Here is an 18,585-nt window from a genome sequence, read left to right as displayed (position 1 = left end):
CCTACATGGAGGACCTAGAGGATACCCCAGCTTCTAACACCATCTTTCCCTGTACAAGTCAGCCATCTCAAGCCTGTTCCGTTGCTTAGACTGTCTCATATGTTTTTGTTATTTGTTTGAGTACAGAGTCTCACATAGACCACACTGGCGTCAATCTCGATGCCATGTAAATGAGGCTGACTTTATACCCCTGATCTTCCTGCCTCTATCTGCAGTGCTGGGATCGCAGGAGTGCACTACCATGCTGCATTTCCACCTATCCTTTAGCAGAGGTCAGTGGGCTCCCTGCATCACTGAGAGACTTTCCTTCATTTGCCTCAACCTACTCTGTGGGGACAGGATTGGCTCAGTGTTTGCTCACATTTTCAGGCATACAGTGCTATTGACTTGCAAAGATAACCAACCACAGTCTAACCTGTCCTTTAATTACGCTTTTAAGATTTATTTTTTCTTTTATGTTCATGAGTATTTTACGTGTGTGTGTGTGTGTGTGTGTGTGTGTGTGGTGTTTATGTGCATACTGCATTCATGCCTGGTGCTTGCAGAGGCCGGAAGAACACACTAGATCCCCTGGGGCTGAAGTTCCAGGTGACTGTGAGGCTCCAAGTGGGTGCTAGAAAATGGAATCCAGTTGTCATGGCATTAAAATACCTGATTGTCTGGCTGCTGCCCAGCTCTCAGAGTTTTGACTTTTGCAGACACATCAGGTGCTTCATACATTCAGAATGTTCTAGATTCTATCATGCTTCTGGTATTGCTGTGTCTTATCCCTGTTGATCTGAAAGAACAGCCAGTGCTCTGGACTACTGAGAGAACTTTTCAGCACAAGGGGCACTTTTTAGTTGCCGAGATTTTTGACACTACTAGAATATAAGTATTTCAAACTTTAAATCTCCCCTCTCCTTCTCTGCATTTTATTTTTGTTTCATGTTTCCTTTATAATTTTGTTTAACTTTTGCTCGTAGGCCTGAGAGTCTAGATTTCTGTCTTCTGTCTATCTTTAAATCAGTATAGTATTAAGTAGCCTAAACTGGGGAGACCAGAGAGATAGTCCACTTATTAAAAACTTACACTGCTCTTGCATTAGGACCAGGATTTGCTTTCTAGAACCCACACCAGGCAGCTAATGACTGTCTGAGACTCTGATTCCAGGGGATATGACACCTGTGGTCTCCTTGGGCACATGCACATATGTGATGCCCACCAACTCAGGTAGCTTCACACACATAAACAACAACAACAACAACAACAACAACAACAACACTCACCAAATTGTATGTGTTTAAATAATTGTTTTCCTATATGCTATCCATATGCTTTTGATGTCCCTATGTATGATGTCCTTTTCAACCACTTTGGCATGTATGTATGATGCTTGGGCATGTGCACTCAAATATCTTGTACAGATTAGATAACGTGTCTTCTTCCATCCTTAACTGATAGCCTCTGTATTCCCTGCCCCGGTAACAGCATCACCCAGCCATTCTATGCTCTGACTTCACCTCATCTTAGAATCAAAGAATAACTTTGTTTATCCTGCTTGATAAGAAGCTCTCCGGCCTTCCATCCCTCCCCACATTGCTACGGACTCTAGCTGTGCCTCATAAATTCTCACCCAAACCTTTTTAATAGCTTCCTAATGGGTTCCCTTGCTCCATTTCCCCTCCCCCCTCTCATTTCCCACACTGCCGCTAGAGTGATCTGCTTAAAACACATGTCTAAATCTTATTGCTCCTTCCTTAAAAGCCTTCCAGTTCCGATTGCCTTCTGGATAATGTTCAAAGTCTTTGTCATGGCATTAAAACGCCTCATGGTCTGGCTACTGCCCAGCCCTCAGAGTTTTGTCTCTCGAAGGCACAGCAGACGCTTCATACATTCAGAATGTTCCAGATTCTATCACGCTTCTTGTATCACTGTCTTATTCCTGTTGATCTGTTTTGAACATCCTTTCCTGTACAACTCAGAAAAGAGTCGTTTTTTGCTTTTTTTGTTTTTCCTTCATACAGTTGTATGGATGAGGGCCAGCTGGTCAAGACCACGCAAGTATTCTGAGGCCTATAAGGTGGGGAGGAGGTGCGAACTGACACCATAATTAATTATTTCTTAAAGGCTTATTCATTTTTATTTTGTTTGTATAAGCATGTGCCTTAATGCAGGTATGTGTGCCGAATGTGTCCCTGGTGCCTAAGAAAGACAGAAGGCATAGGAACCCCAGGAACAGAAGCTACCTTGTAGGTAATGGGAGTTGAACCCACGGTCTTCTGCAAGATCACTAAGCCCTGTTAAGCACTGAGTCATCTCTCTATTATCCATAGTCAATTCTTAACACATTTCTTTTTTTAAAATATTTACTTATTTATTATGTATACATCATACAGCTTTCTGCCTGCAGGCCAGAAGAGGGTGCTAGGTCTGATTATAGATGGTTGTGAGCCACCATGTGGTTGCTGGGATTTGAACTCAGGACCTCTGGAAGAGCAGTCAGTGCTCTTAACCTCTGAGCCATCTCTCCAGCCCCCATAGTCAATTCTTAAGACAAATGTACTTCCATCACTACAAATTTAAGGTTAGGAAAAAATTCAAATACAAAACTGTATACACTTCTGAGAATGGAGAAACAAGTTCCATTTACTATTGGAGCAATCCAACAAAGATTGAAGGGAAATCAAAGCTCAGTTATTATTATCCTGGGGAAACAGAGTTGGGCCAAACTAGAATACCTACAACTTCAGGTGCACAAAGAGGGAAAGGTGCCAAGGGAGCCTCATGCCCACTGTCTGCCATCACCTGCTGGATGCAGACAGAAGCTGGTCAGGTGACATCTCTTGGCTTCTCTCTGAGGTCTGTGCCACCTGCCTCTGCTTTCCAAGAACAAGCCAAAGCTGGAAGCCAGATCTCCTTGCAGTTGCTTGCCTCTATAAGGGCCTATTCAGTGGGCACATTCCTGTCCCTCTCTCATTACAGCCTGGCAAGGGGTTAACTTGTCCATGTACCACAACCTCACAGACAACTCTGTCCTTTGTGGTGTTAGACTTACAAGTGCTCTACTTACACCCTGGCCACATATGGGAGGGCCTGTGCAGAAGTCACCTATGATCTTTTATTTACATTGAAATAGGGTCTCCTGTAGCCTAAGTTGGCCTCACACTTGCTTTGTAGCCAAGGCTGACCTTGAACTCTGGATCTTCCTACCTCTATTTCCCCAGTGTTGGAATTATAGGGGTGTGTCAACCCAACTGACCTTATGCTGTGCTACAAACTGAACCCAGAGCGTTGTGCATATTGGTTAAGCAGTCTACAAAAAACGATCACCAGCCTTAGCCCACCTGTGACCTTTTTAGGAAAAAATGAAGTTGCTGTGTCTCTAGCTTTACAAGACAGGATCACAAGTTTTTACAGAAGCCTTGCCTGTGGTGGGGGGTCAGGTGGAGAGAGGAACCTAGTTCTTCAAGGAAGAAGACTCACAGAGCAAGTAAAGGACAATGGAAGAAAAATGGCAATAAAAATTGAGTTCAAAGATATTTTCTCTGAACTGAAAAAGCAAATATAAGGCAAGATTACTGAAAAATATGTACACAGTGCATATTCTGGTGACATTTTAGAAATAAAAGATGAAAAAGTAAAATAAATCCAAATGTTTAAAAGAATAATGATACTGGCAGCAATGTCTTCATTTATGATATTGGAAATACCCTCCCCAGTGGGCTAATAAAGGGGAATAGATGGTAATTCCACATTACCATAGTCAATCAAATTGTGTTCACCCATGACAGCAGTAGATTCATACGTTAGATGTGAAAACACTCGGGAGTATCACTTCTACACTTTCTTTCTAAAAACAATAGAAATCCAGAAAAGCAGTCCAGTGGAATGAAAATTGCATTAGCACAAAGATCTCAAAACAGCCAAATTGTGATGTACGAGAAACAGTGGCAATCAGTGACACCAGTGAAAATTCAATTTAAATAATAGTTATTTCCATGGTCTGGAAATTCACAGTAATTGTTAAGATAGAATTCTTGAGATAGAAAGGACATAATGTAAGAACAAGAAAGAATGCCCGATGTGGAAGTAAACTGGAGTACAGGTTGTAAGACTCAAGAAGCGCCCCGCCCCCAGCCCTATGTCCAGGATGTCCCACTCGCAGAGACACAGAGACGGAGATCAATGCAATAAGCAAGAGGTTTAATGATCCAGTACATTGGGGTGGCCCTGTACTCAAGACAGAGGCGACTGGGAAGAACAAAGGCACACACTGTATACTTTTCAGGGAATAGGCTTTAGGTTACAGCATGAGTTGGTTATTTCTCATTGGTGGGGCTTACTACCTTTTGAATCCATTGGTGGCCGCCTATGCCAATTGTCCTTTGAATTCATTGGAGGCCCTTAGTGGGGAGACATCTCTGGTATGCAGGGGGAGAGGGGTGGAGGGTCCTTACTGTGGTTGGGACACTTCCTGAATAGGGTGCCTACTCAGCAAATTCTTGTGAAAACTCCCTGGCCTCAAGCTTATCGGGAAGTCCCAGTCACCTGATGCTTTCTGAGATAGTTTTGTCTGCTTGGTTCCCACATTCCACAAGGTTTCCAAGCTAAAATGCTGCTTTCACCATGTCCTGCTATTCCAAAGAAGAGCAAATGACTTAACTGCTTGTGCCTTGGTTTCCCTCTTAGTATAATAAGATTAATACTAGCACAGGCTTCATAAGATTGCTTTGGAGAATACATAAATCAGGACACATAAGGATTTAGAAGAGTATTTATCATGCAGTCAGTACCTAAGAGGCAGGGTATTTCAGCTGTCATTGTCACCATGATGGCTACTATTATTGCCATCATTATTATCATATCCAGAGGGCAAAAACAGTCACTGTTTAATTCTTAACACTGCTAAGAAATAAAAAGTTTCAAATACTCATTTAAATTAAGTAAACCAGTAGAAAACTTGAAACAGGGCATAGAACTTTGAAATCAATGGAAGAAAAGGAGAACAAAGATAACTCAATTAATCCAGCTAATTAACCAGGATGACAGAGAGTACATGGGGATTGTTCGGGGAGGATTAGAAACTCAGCTTTGAATACCTTGAACTTGTGGAGCTTTTTAGACAATCTGATGTATGGGACTCAGTTTAGGGATGTCTGGGATATATATATATATATATATATATATATATATATATGTGTGTGTGTGTGTGTGTGTGTGTGTGTGTGTGTGTGTGTGTGTTTGCATTTGTGGGCATTTTGGGCATTTTGAGAAGAAAGATTAGGGTTATGTGTGGCTGGGAGGTTGATAAAATAGTTTGTTGTGGCCATGAGGACAAACCTATTCATAGCAGACAGGAGGCAGGTGATGCCCTGGATATGTGGAGAATCAGATGGCTAAATTGGATTACCATGCCCGGGAAATGTTTACTCAGGAAGGATGCATCTGTCTTTGTGTAGAAGTAGATCCAGACCCAAACAAAACAGCACTCAAAGACTAGGACACAGGCAATGATGGGGGAAAAGGTAATTATTTTGCCCATTCAACAAATTTGTATCAAACAACCATGGCCAGAGGCTACACCAGACTCTGGGGTACGTGGATGAAAAGAATATACCCATGTTGTCCACATACAGTTTTTCTTTTCTTTCTTTATCCTTTCTGACACAGAGTCTCATATAGCCCTGGTGGGCCTTGAACTTCAGATACTCCTGCTTCCACCTCCCAATAGAACTCAGGGGCTTAGCACATGCTAAACAACTACTCTACCCTAAGACTTGAGTCAGAACTCCCACTCTTTAAGCTGGGGTTCCTGGTTTTGGGAGGTTGTGAGCCTTTAGGGCTAGAAGCATGCCTTTTGGAGGTGAATCACCCTGGGCAAGTCTTTGATGGTTCTGAACCAACTCTGACTCTGCCTGGAGCTCTCTGCAATCCGCAGAGACTTGAGATGTCACTTTATGCTCCTGCAGCCATGAACTCCATAGCTCCCTGCCATGATTAACAACTGTGAACCACAATAAACCCTTCAGCCCTCTGGCAGGTATTCTGTCAAAGAGATGAAGAAAGCAACCAACATTAGGTCTGTAACTCTAAGAGAATGAAGTCTTTCCTCAGCCCATAAGAGGGACAAGTTTCCTTGCAGACATTAAATCAACGAGACAAATATTGATATATAAAGCATCACCTTCTTTCTTTACTTTGCCTGAGTTAAACATTAGCTTTTTTTTTTTATTTTCAGCCCCAGATATAGAGCTTACAACTATATTGTAATTTGTATTCCAGAGGCAAGCTCATAACAAAGAAGGGTCTGCAAGTTCCCTGCAGACAGACCCTCCTTGACTTCTATAGGGGTCTCAGTAGTTCTTGAGGAGAAGAAGCCTGTGCCAGGTAAGGTGCTTGCTCATAGTCCCTGTCACTACTCCAGCACAGGCTGACTGAGGCTGTCAATCTCATGAATAGCATTACTACTCCATCTCTGAAGTGACACATTCTTATGTGATTTCCTGGCATCTCCTGTAGGAAAGGCACAGAATGCATGTTAGAAGCCTGTGTAGTCAGAATTCCATGTGACTCCTGTGTACTGCGCAGTAAGACTGGGAATCTTTACTTTCAAGCGTAAAGCAAGGAGCACCCAAATCAAATGCTCCTGTGAACAAAGCCTGGGCAGAAACATCAGCTCTGCAGAGTATCAGAAGGAGCTGACCTGCCATGCTGAAGTCCAGTGAGAAGAGAACGGGACATCACCACAGACAGCAAAACTCGGCAAAGCCGAAGGAGCAACGGAAATAAAAGATTAGGTGTTGTGGAGCAACCCATGGCTCCAGCCACATATGTAGCAGGGGATGGCCTTGTCAGGCATCAATGGGAGGAGAGGCCCTTAGACCTGTGAAGGCTCCATGCTCCAGTGTAGGGGAATGCCAGGGAGGGGTGGTGGGAAGGAGTAGGTTGATGGGAGAGCACCCTCACACAAGCGGGGGCGGGGGTGTATGGGATAGGGGATTTCAGGAGCAACTGGGAAAGGGGATCATGTTTGAAATGTAAATAAAGAAAATATCCAATAAAGAAAAGAAAAATTATGGAGCCAAAAAAAAAAAAAAAAGATTTGGTGTTGTGGTTTGTGTGGTGTTGGTGTTGTGGAGACTATGAACAGTTTAATTGAGATAATGTTTGCAGAGCTTTCAAAATCTACTGGAGTTGTGTGTGACCTCCATGAGCATGAAATCATTTTCTTTAAGTAATTAAGTCAGAGGAAGTCTGTGCGTCTTGCAGAAAAGTGAGAATATAAATTTGTCCAAGTACTAAGTAAGATGTAGCCCTGAAAAACAGACTGTTCTGATTTCCTGGAAAAGTACTTATTGGGCTCTAGCATATTCTGCTGAGTGGATACATTAGCATGAATATAGCCATTCCATTATTAGTAAAAATATATCAGTTTCATTCCACTATTATCTGTAACATCTTTGTATATGCGCTCATTTCTATTAAACATTATTGTATGTTAATTGTACAGTTAAGTCTCATTCTCCTGTGGTGTCTAAATGTGTTCCTGTGGTATGTGCACATATGCATGTAGAGGCCAGAGTTCACACCTGTATTCTCCTGATGACTCTCAACCTTTTTATTTTACTTATTCTCTCACTGAATCTGGGGGCCCCAGTTCACGTAAGCTGGCTGGCTAACATGGTTCAAGGCTCTGATGGTCTCAGTCCTCAGCCACAACACTGTGGTTACAGATGCATGTTACCATGCTCAGCTTCTTATGTGGGTGCTGGGTCTCATGTTCGTACATGTTGCATGCATTTTACCAACAGAGCCATCACCTCCGAACAGTTGTTGAATGCAAGAAAGAATATCATCTAAACATATGTTAGTGAAAAGAAGGTCAGAACAGAAAACCACTCAACAACTATCTTAACTACTTTTCTATTGCTATAACAAGCACCATGACCAAGACAACTTCATAGCAGTTGTGGCTGCGAGTGCAGAGAGACCTTCTTGGAAGATTAGACAGCAGCTCTGTAGGACAAGGATAATTACCGCTGGACCAGTCAGAGCTCCCCTTCATCCTCCCCACCCCTCACTCCCACCCCTTGCTAGACCTAGTCCGCTGGTCCCCACTCTGTTCTCTGCTCTTCTGCAGCTCCCAGTGGTGCCTGGATGTCTGAGAGCCTGAGAACTAGATGGCCTGGCTTCATCACAGGCCAGTGACCTCCGAACCAGCTCTGGCTGTCCTGAGCCCCACACTGCACTTTCCCACCCCAGACTTGTGCCCTGGGCTTTCCTACAGCCTAGCACTTGCCCTGCACAGTGTGAGACAAGTGCAGTTAGACTCCCTGCACTCTGCCTTCCCAAGCAGCCATGGTCTGCGGTGGAGAGGACGAGCGACCCACAACCCTATACAAACCATCATACTAGCTCATATAAAAATTATAACTGCTGTGCAGGCAAAATGGCTCAGTGGGTAGAGATACTTGGCAAGTTAGCCAGACAACTGAGTTTTATCCATAGGATGAAAGGAAAGATGCCAATTCCCATAGGTTTTCGTCTGACCTCCCCACTACTACTGTGATATGCACATAAGTCTCTCTTAGACACAAATAAATAATGAACTATGAAGTGGTAGGCCCAGTGGCTATGAGAAGACATGAGAGAATAGACCCCTGAGCAGAGAGGACAGGAGGAATATGGGTAATTCCTTGGTCTATACAAGGTAAACATGTTGGATTTGTTTTTGTTGTTGTTTTGAGGGAGGTTGTTTTGTTTTTAAAGACAAAGTCTCAGGTAGTCTAGGCTTGCCTTAAAATTCACTAGAAAGCAGGGGATGACCTTGAACTTTTTATCCTCCTGCTTCTGTCTCCTAAGTGCTTAGATTACAGGTACGTGCCACTATGCCTGGCATGAACATGATGGATTTTGAGACTTCTGTAAAACATCTTAAGGGCAATATTGGTAGGCAGCTGTACAGCTCCAGATCATAGACATGGAATTGAGTGGAAGAACAGCTGCTATTTATGTACATGTAGGTGACACTTGAAACTGTAATTATGTCTAGATATAATGACCCAGGGGACTGTGCAGAGAGGAGAAGCCAAGAAGGGTTGTGTTCCTAGACACTCCGTGTGAGAGCAAGGGAAGCAGAGTCTCTTCCTTCAAAGTAGAGGTCAGTGTCATGTAAGAACCAAGCAGTCATGATTAAAACAAACAAACAAACAAACAAACAAAGAGGAGTTGTTGTGTTTTATAAAAATAGAGAAGGATTATGTTCGGTGGATGTGTAGTCAGGTGTGGGGGAGGAGGTGCCTCTGAGGGACCAGCCACATAATATAGTATAGAATAGAGTTTATTCAGGGCATGGGGAGTTGAGAGGGTAGTAGAGACAGAGAAAGGCAGAGAGTAAGTGATTAGAGGAGTAGAGGGTAGCCATGAACATGTGGAGAGAGAGGAGGGAGGGGAGTGGGGAGAGAGGAGGAAGAGGCAAAAGGACAGAGAGAGCAAGAAGGCAAGGGTGGGGGGGCAACCTCTTTTATAGGGAGTCAGGCAAACCTGGTTGTTGCCAGGTAACTGTGGGGTGGAGCCTAGAAAAAAGGTTAACAGGAGTCACAGTATTTTCTAAGGCTAGAGGCAAGCCAATGAGATGAAAATTAGAAATCAGATGCTGTGGAATTTTATTCTAACCCCTGCCTTCTTATGTGGTTCCTAGTTTAAAACTGGAAAGAACTTGATTTTCAGTGAACTGTGGTAGGAGGGTTCATGTTAATAAGAGATGCTTGTTCTAGGCTTGTAATCCACAAGGTTTTGTGCGTGTTGTGTGTGTGTGTGTGTGTGTGTGTGTAAGATTTAGTTCTTCTATAATTCTTTTGACTAATGATTTATTTTATATATTTATGATATAGGCACATATTTTCTTGTTTTTAAAATGATCTTTACAGCCAAGTGTGATGGTGAAAACCCATCATTCCATTTCTTGGGAGGCTGAGGCAGGGGAACCATAAGTTTCAGGACAATCTGGGCTACACAGCAAGACTTTCTCAACAAAACATAATAAAACCCAATCATTTTTAAGTTAAAGGTATATCAATTTAATAGACTTCACTAGATTAATCATTGATCCTTTATAATACCCACTAAAATATTTTGATTATCATTTCTTTCTAATTATTTATTTTACTGTATTGATTTCACCTGATAGCTACTTCACAAATGTTAAATATTCACGAACTGTGTTAACATGTAAATGGATGATTCTAAAGACTTAAGTTCAGTTCAGATTCTAAAGACTAAGTTCTAAAGTTCAGTCACAGAAGTTTAGCTTCCTTCTTCAAAAGACATAATGCTATAATCTATCACCTAGGTGCATGGATGCAACTGGAGATAATGTAATATGACCGAATAAGAAGGTAGACATGGCTATCAGTCACTCAAGATAGTCCCTGGAACAAGCATGTTACCTACACATCACCGTCTGTCCAAATCTGCATTCTGTGACTACTTCAGGTAACTAAGTATTTCACACTCTTCTTTCCTGAGGTTTAAATAGAAAACGAGTTCAGATTACAGCCTTTGCTGACTTATATGGTGTAAATGGTGCCAGCTTGGCCTGCTCCAAGCTACTTCTATGATGTCACTGGCTGTGAATGGAGAAAGGTTGCTTATAATCTTATGTGAGGAGTCTGGACCAGGGGGACTTAGGGAACCTCTCAGGTGTTGTGCCCTACTCCTTGCTGTATTCAAAGATAAGAATCTAGTAATTCTCATATCTCCATTTTGAAAGAACAGCTTCTCTCTACTGAAACATCTTTATCAGCTTGTGAACAGTTTACTGTTTTCCCACTAAAAAATGGAAAACAAGAGCTTACATAAGTCAACTTATGCGTAGTTGAAGTACTACTATGCATTTTCTGCTCTCTGTGTGAAACTTCCTGAGGGTAGTTGGCATACTTGCCCCGTGCAGGTGGTTTTGTTTTCCCTTCCATTGTGTCTTAGACTCCACCAAAACTATTCTTTTTCAGATCAACAATGAACTTTAACTTATGAAATCTAAGAACTAACCCAATACTGAATTCTATATTTAAATTCTTTTGAGCCAATATTAGATTCTACATCCTCATGTTACTTGGCTAACCAGTAGTGTTGAATACTTGTCTTCCAATATCACTTTCTTCTCTCCTGATTTCTCCCTATCCCCACTATCATGTCTCAGTATCTCCCCTCTCCTGATTTCTGAGCTGGGGGGAAGGGCTTAGCCCATGGACTTTGGATTTCTTTTCTCTGTTTATGCTCACTCCCTTCAAGACCTCTTTTGTGGCTTTAAATGCCACCTATAGATGAACAACTCTTAATTTTCTGTCTCTAGCTCACGCTTGCCAGAACTCCCGAGTTATTTATTTTTTTAAAAATATCTGTACTCAAATGCTAAATTGGCTTCTGAAATTTACCCAGCCCAAGTGGGAGCTTCTTGCACAGTCGTACCTGCTCCAATGCACAAAGAACATCCCATTCTTGGTACCCTTCCCATTTGTGGCTCAAGTCATAAACACTGCAGCCAAAAATGATCCCCTGTCACACTTCATACCAATATACTAGTAAATAAATCCTGCAATATCCACATTCTAGGTAGTTCTAGAACATGATCAGTTTCTTCCTTCGCATTCACTTTTACAACTATTGCCTACCTGGATGCTTTCTAAATGCTCTCCCTGCCATCACAGCCTCTCTCTACGACTCATTCTTAATTCTGGCCAAAGGAGCCAATCTTTTGAAGTTGAAATGAGATCATGCCCTCTTCTGCTCAAAACTACCCTGTGCTATTTCGTCCCACTGCGAGTAAAGCCATGATTCTTTCCATGACCGATAATGTCCTGTGTGACGTAGGTCTCTGTCACCCTCTGATTGTATCCATGAATGGTCCTACTCATTCAGCTTCAGTCACACACTGGCTTCCTTGTCATTCCTTGAACGAGCTGAAAGGTTCCTTCAATACTATTGCACTAGCTGTGCCTTCTCCAGATGCTGCCTGATTCGGCCTGGTGCAGTTTTCTGGTTGCTGGTTGACAGCACCCCCACATTCACTCCAGACATCACAGTCTCCCTAAGCTTGCCCCTCATCTCTGTCACATTCTGCTGCACTGTGCAATTTGCTAGACTTGCTAATTTCCTGCTGGCGGGAATCGCTCTAGTTACTGGTACAAGACAGGTAAATATTACTGACGACAACAATGTATCTCATCTCACTCTTACAATGCTCTGAGGTAGACACTATCAATTTCCTTATTATAGAATTAGAAACAAGGCAGGGGCTGTACCTCAGTGGGTACAATGCTGGCCCGGCATTCAGAAATCCCTGGATTTGACATCTGGAGGCACTTGGCCTGACATTTCAGCATCCAGGTGGAGGCAGGCAGATGAGGAATTCAAAATGATTCTGGGCTCTGTCGCGGTTTGTGGTCCCCATTCAAGTGGATGAAATGATGGATTGCTAATTCAGAGGGCCCTCTTAGGGTATGGACCTCATTAAAATATGAACCTTTGGTTGTAATATGCTGACAATGAAAATTTCATTACGTTTAAGAAAATAAACTGGTTTTACAAAATACTTGTAAATAATAATGTCTTCCAAAAGGTAGCAAGCTTAGAAAAACAAAACGAAACAACCCTGATTCCCATGGTTTCGAATAGGCACAACTGCTCAGTTTTCTCTTATTAAAATTTAATAAAAGCTGGGCATGGCGGCTCCATGCCTACGATTACAGTTTCTTGGGAAGCTAAAGGAAGACAGCAAAGTCCAGCCTGCCTGAGCCATAGTGTGACTTTAAGAGCAACCTGGACAATTTAGTGAGACCATGTCTCAATGTGAAAAACAAGCAGCTAGGGAGCCACTGAGTGGTGTCAGTGCTACCAACGCCATGGCCAGGGTTCAGTTCCCAGTGCTGACTGTAACAGTAAATAATAATGATAAAACCAGTGGCCACATGGGTGACACATGTCTGCTATCTCAGCACTCAGGGAGTGGAGTCTGGGGGCTGAGTTCAAGCCCTGTCTGGCTATCCCAAAAATGTAAAACAAAAACAAACAAACAAATACAGTAAATGAGTACGTAAGTAAGAAATGAAAATCATACATAACTTTAGACTATCCCTTGCTTTGGGTGAAGGATTTTTCCCTTTTGAACCTGGGGCAGAGATAGGTCTCACTTATGGGAAGATATTATACTGGCGAGCCAGGATCACCAGTGGTTCAAAGCCAGCCACATACTAAGTTTGAGGACAGCCTGGACTACAAGAGACTCTCACCCCTCCAAAATAGTAAAGAAGTTAGGCTAGATTAAAATACTTTTAAAATGGCTCACATGTGGCTGTATATTTAATATGAGATTTTTTTGGGTTGCTGTCAGGCTATTTTTCTGACTGTCAGACATCCAGATGTAAGGTGAGAGTGAGTGGAAGCCATGTGGATTCTCACCTTCTAAGGATAGATAACAGGGCCTTCAGGCTTTACTCCTGCACAGCAGGAAGGAGTAACAAACACAGGGGCTGGAAGGAAACTTGGGTGAATGATAGCTGCTGAGGACAGTGAGCCTAGGCTGTTGTGTAGCAGGAGACATTGTTGTTTACTTTTCACTCTTTATTTACTTATTTACTTATTTATTTATTTACCTACTTATTTATTTATGTGTGAGCAAGTGCTGATGAAACGTAATGACTTGAAGGAAATGGGAGCAGAAAGTGAGCAATCAAAGCACATGACAGCACTCTGACAGAAATGCCCCTGAGACCGAGATAAGGAGAACACACATCCATACATACACCACACTGCACTGCATCCCTAGAAGGAAGAGCTTGATAAAGATGCACATGCTGACAGTCCTGGTACAGGCAAGCTTCCAAAAGCTGGGCAGTTATTGTCCATATCTGTCACAGACAGTGTACACACATGGTTTGTGTTCAATGGTTAGAGAATTCAGTATTCAGTGACTGTGAAGGAGCATGTGAGGCTCTAGACTATTAGAACACAAGCAAACTAACACATTTCTCGGCCTTCATTCTGCATTCTGGTCTGCTGTTTAGCATGCACTAGACTGTAAGGTAGATACAGAGTAGTGTAAAATGTCTCTCTGCCAATAGCAATCTACCTACTATGGCTCATGGACAGCTGTCTTACAAACGATGAGCAGTTATAGCTCATGCAGATGATTGTCAGAGAGCATCGAGGCTCCTCGATTTTGGATCAGCACAGATGGATCACTGCTTGTGTCTTCTGATATACTCTGGGTTGTTGCAGCAGATGGGTGGCTGTCATGGTATGTGAGGCTGACCCTCTCTGGTCCTCCAGGGTGCTGAACAGCTATCAGATTATAAGATTTGATTCATTTGCTGTCAACAGTGTAATGGTGTTCATATCACACTGCATGTAGATTGATTCAAGGGGGGCATTCTAGTGTCCATGGACTCCAATGGTACACACACTGATACACTTTGGACTGTTCTGAGTGTGTGTGTGTGTGTGTGTGTGCGCGCGCGCGCGCGCACCCATGCCCACCACGTTGCATGTAAACAGGCACATACTTTAGTATCAAATGGGTTGTCATGGCGTGAATATGCCAACATAACTGGACGGAGGTTGTGGTGTTTATGGGCTATCGCATGCAGACAGCTAACATGCAAAACAAGTTTCTTACTTTGTGTCCTGGCAATGTATGCCCCTAGATATATTATAAATAACATGGAATTGCTAATATGACTTTTACTTCAAGTGGAATTGTGAGGTGCATACTTAAAATTTTCTCCATGGTGAGGGAAGCACTTACAGCTGAACAATTATATTGCTCTCCCCAGGATCTTTGGTTTTCATTTCTCTTTCAGTTATTTCACTTTATAATTCTTTCATTTATACACACAGATGGCAGGAGACATATTTTGTTTCCCTAACAGATAATTCTGTTTCCTATTCACAGAGTTCACTGTGTTTATAACCATACATTGCAATATTTATTTTTCACTTCTCGTGACTAAATATATTTGTAATATTTTTAAATGATAGATAATATTTAATAGTTTTAATTGTCAAAATAAATTAATAAAATATGTTCTATGTATGGAAACTAAAATCCAAGATAAATATTTATGAGTGATGTAATAATATAATATCATTTGGTCTGTATGACAGAAATTTTTTTTATAAACTCCAATGTAATACAATGAGACAGATAATACAAATTCTACTACATCTGCCAGGGCTTCAACAATCTGAATTCACATTTCTGTCAGCATGAACACCCGATGTGCTGAAATGTGCCTGCTGCTCTCCCACCTCTATCTCAGTGGCTAAAGTCTGAGTTTTAAAAATAAGCACAGCTGGGAACACGAGATATACTTACACAGAAGAAGGAAATGGGACACCAATCTCTCAGCTACAAAAATCAATTCAAAATGGATCAAAGACTCAAATAAATGTAAGAGCTGAGACCATGAAACTAGACAAATAAACATGGTGACGATGCTTCAGGACATTGGTATGGGATTTCCTGAATAAGGCCCCAAAAAAGCACGGACACCAAACTCAAAATAGACAAGTGAGATTCCAGCAAACCAAAGTACTTCTGTGCAGCCAAGGAAACAACACCAGAGCAGAGACAACCCACAGATGGGAGGGATACTGTAAGCTCCTCCTCAGAAGAGCTTTATAGAGATAAAATATCTATAGAATTCAAACAACAGTGAAAAACAAGCAAAAAATAAATAAATAAAAATAAAAAAGTCAATGACTGGAATAAATATATCCCATGAGGAAATAAGACCAGCAAGGTGGCTCGATGGATGAAAGTGTTCACTGCCAAGCCTGAGGACCTGAGCACAGTTCCCCAAATGCACACAGTATAATGAGAACCAACTCTCACAAGTAGCCTTCTGCCCTCCACCCATGGGCCATGGCATGTGCATATCCACAAATACCAGTGCCCCTCCCTTTAAGCACGGATACCCTTCATGAATCCATATGAAGCTCATAGGCTCACGGTTAAAGGCTTATCTCACACATCTTTCCTCGGGAGTAGTTTCTTTTGTTTTTAAAATTCTGCTCAGTCAACTTCAATGAGTTTGACAGCTAAACTAACTTTCTCTCAGGAATTTTAGCATAGTTCCTCTTTGTTTTCTGGATTTATCTCCTGCCAATTTCCCTAGTGCCACTCAGTAATGTCTCTTACAGCAAAAGGTTCTACCCTAGAATTATAAGTCTGTAACAATAGGAGCCACCTCTCCTTTTTCTCCTTCACATCGCAGCCCCACCGTCCTCAGAGTACATGTCTTTCAAAGATGAACGAGCAGTTATTCTGCAGTACGTCTGTCTGCTTCGGTGCGTCTGGTGTCCTGTGATCAAACTTGAGTGAGATGACTCCGCAAATATGCCACACTTAGCAGAAATGTTAAGGGACAACCTGGCTTGGGCCAACAATTTGTCACATTTGATAGGGAGAGTTGATCTTAGTGAGGGTATTACCAACACCCTCTTGCATGCTTTCAGTGTGGTTTAAATGTGTCTCCCTAATGTTTGTGTGCTAGGAGTTTGGCTGTCCTTCAGTGTGACAGTGCTGGAGGATGGTGTGGAAACCTTAACCCAGAGGTGGGCCTGCTGGGAGGGCTCTGAGAGTGACCCCCAAAGGGATTATTATGATTCTTGAAGAATTTTCTGTTTGCTCTCAAGAGAGAAGAGGAGGAGGGGTCATGCTGCTACTGGGAAACACAGAGTGCCTCTTCTGGGTTCTTAGTCTTGCAGATAAAATAATTTGAAAATGGGCTCCGATGGAAACTTTAGGATAACTTTATTAGAAATGGAGAAAACTATAGGGCTGGAAAGCTAGAGATCTAGAGGAGGGAGGGAGGGAGGGAGGGAGAGAGAGAGACAGACAGACAGACAGAGACAGAGACAGACAGAGAGAGACAGGGAGATTTGTGCTTTCTGAGATAGATGTCAGTAAAATGGGTGGTTTCAGCAATGCACATTTGTGAACAGCTGCATGTGGTAACATGACCTGAGCAACATCTTCAGAGAGTGAGCAAGAATGTCCATAGTATCAGGAGAGATGATAGATAGATAGATAGATAGATAGATAGATAGATAGATAGATAGATAGATAGATGGATGGATGGATGGATGGATGGATGGATGGATGGATGGATGGATGGATGGATGGATGGATAGGTAGATAGGTAGATAGATAGATAGATAGATAGATAGATAGATAGATAGATAGATAGATAGATAGATAGAAAGAAAATATGAAGTTCTGCTTTCTGCTTTAGAATTCAGAAAGGGGCAGGCATAGCAGAGGGGATCTGCTAGCAACAGAACTGAGAGGTGGGGTTCTGCTGTCCACAGGTACATCAAGGCTGGAGTTATTTTTCCCATAATCTTATTATGTATTCATGTGGTTCATATTTCTTGATGTTATAACTTTTAAAGGGTGTCCCTGTCCAGGTGATTGACAGGTCCATTGAATTAACTCTTCAGGGAAGTGGCTATAGTATGTCTTTAATTTTGTTCTAGTGTCAGTTTCCTAATTTTGATATTGTACAGTAGTTCTGGGTAACATAAACATTGAGCAAAAGTATGTGAGAAGGGAAAGAGATTTCTCTGTACTGCTCTTCTAATCTCTTGAATATGCATAAGAACTTCAAAATGAGTCATTAAACTTAAAAAAATACAACCTTATAATTTCTGAATAGCTTAGCTAGACAGTCACATCTCTACCCAGGGCCAGGGGTACAACTCATATTTAATTTTTTTTAATTGAAAAGCATGCAATGGTGCAGATAAAATAGAATTAAAGAAAGAAAAGCTAGTCTGAAAATTTCTCAACTGGACAGCCCCAAAATTGTAACTATCTTCCTATCTCTGCCATGTGAGTGATGGGACTACACATATGCATTGCCTTGCCGAGCTAAAACAGTCACGGTTTAGCAGGTTGAAATATCCTTCCTTTTATGGGCCTTGCATTAGCCTGTTACCTCCATCTTGCTCCCTTCCTTACAGTATTCGGAACCTTAAGAAGGACAGTTGTAGTGCTACTTCCCTACTTTACATGGCATTTCAAGGACTGTGGAGGGTAATTGTGATGCTTCTCTTTATTAAAATTACTATGTTACTAGAGGAGATGGAATCCAAGGCTTACTGTGAATGAGGGGCCCGTCCTCAATGATCTGAAATCTTGCTAATGCTTGACAGGCTGTCTAACAATGCCACACATTACTCAATTAATTCATTCTACATTTTATTTTGAAGCATATTCTATAGCAAACCAATTCTCAAGCTGAATGATTTAACCCAATGAAAAGTAGTTTCTTCCACACATAGAAATCTAAGGCAAATATTCCTGGTAGGTAACTGTTAGTATCAACTGTTTGGGGTCACAGGACCCAGTGCTTTTGGTTTCAGCTTCTTCTAGGCCTTAGTCCTGCAGAATTCATCCCAAAGGGGAATAGTGAGCAGCTGCGGCCTCTTTCCCAAGGTCTCAGCATGAGCCCTATAGGATAGCACAGAGGGCTGACCCCACTTCAGACTCCACGTATGAATTGTGGGTTGACAACTGAACTTCTGACTGCCTGGCTGTAA

This window comes from Rattus rattus, chromosome 2, assembly GCF_011064425.1.
Source record: "Rattus rattus isolate New Zealand chromosome 2, Rrattus_CSIRO_v1, whole genome shotgun sequence".
NCBI lineage: Eukaryota > Metazoa > Chordata > Mammalia > Rodentia > Muridae > Rattus > Rattus rattus.
Note: the sequence above shows the minus strand (reverse complement) of the source record.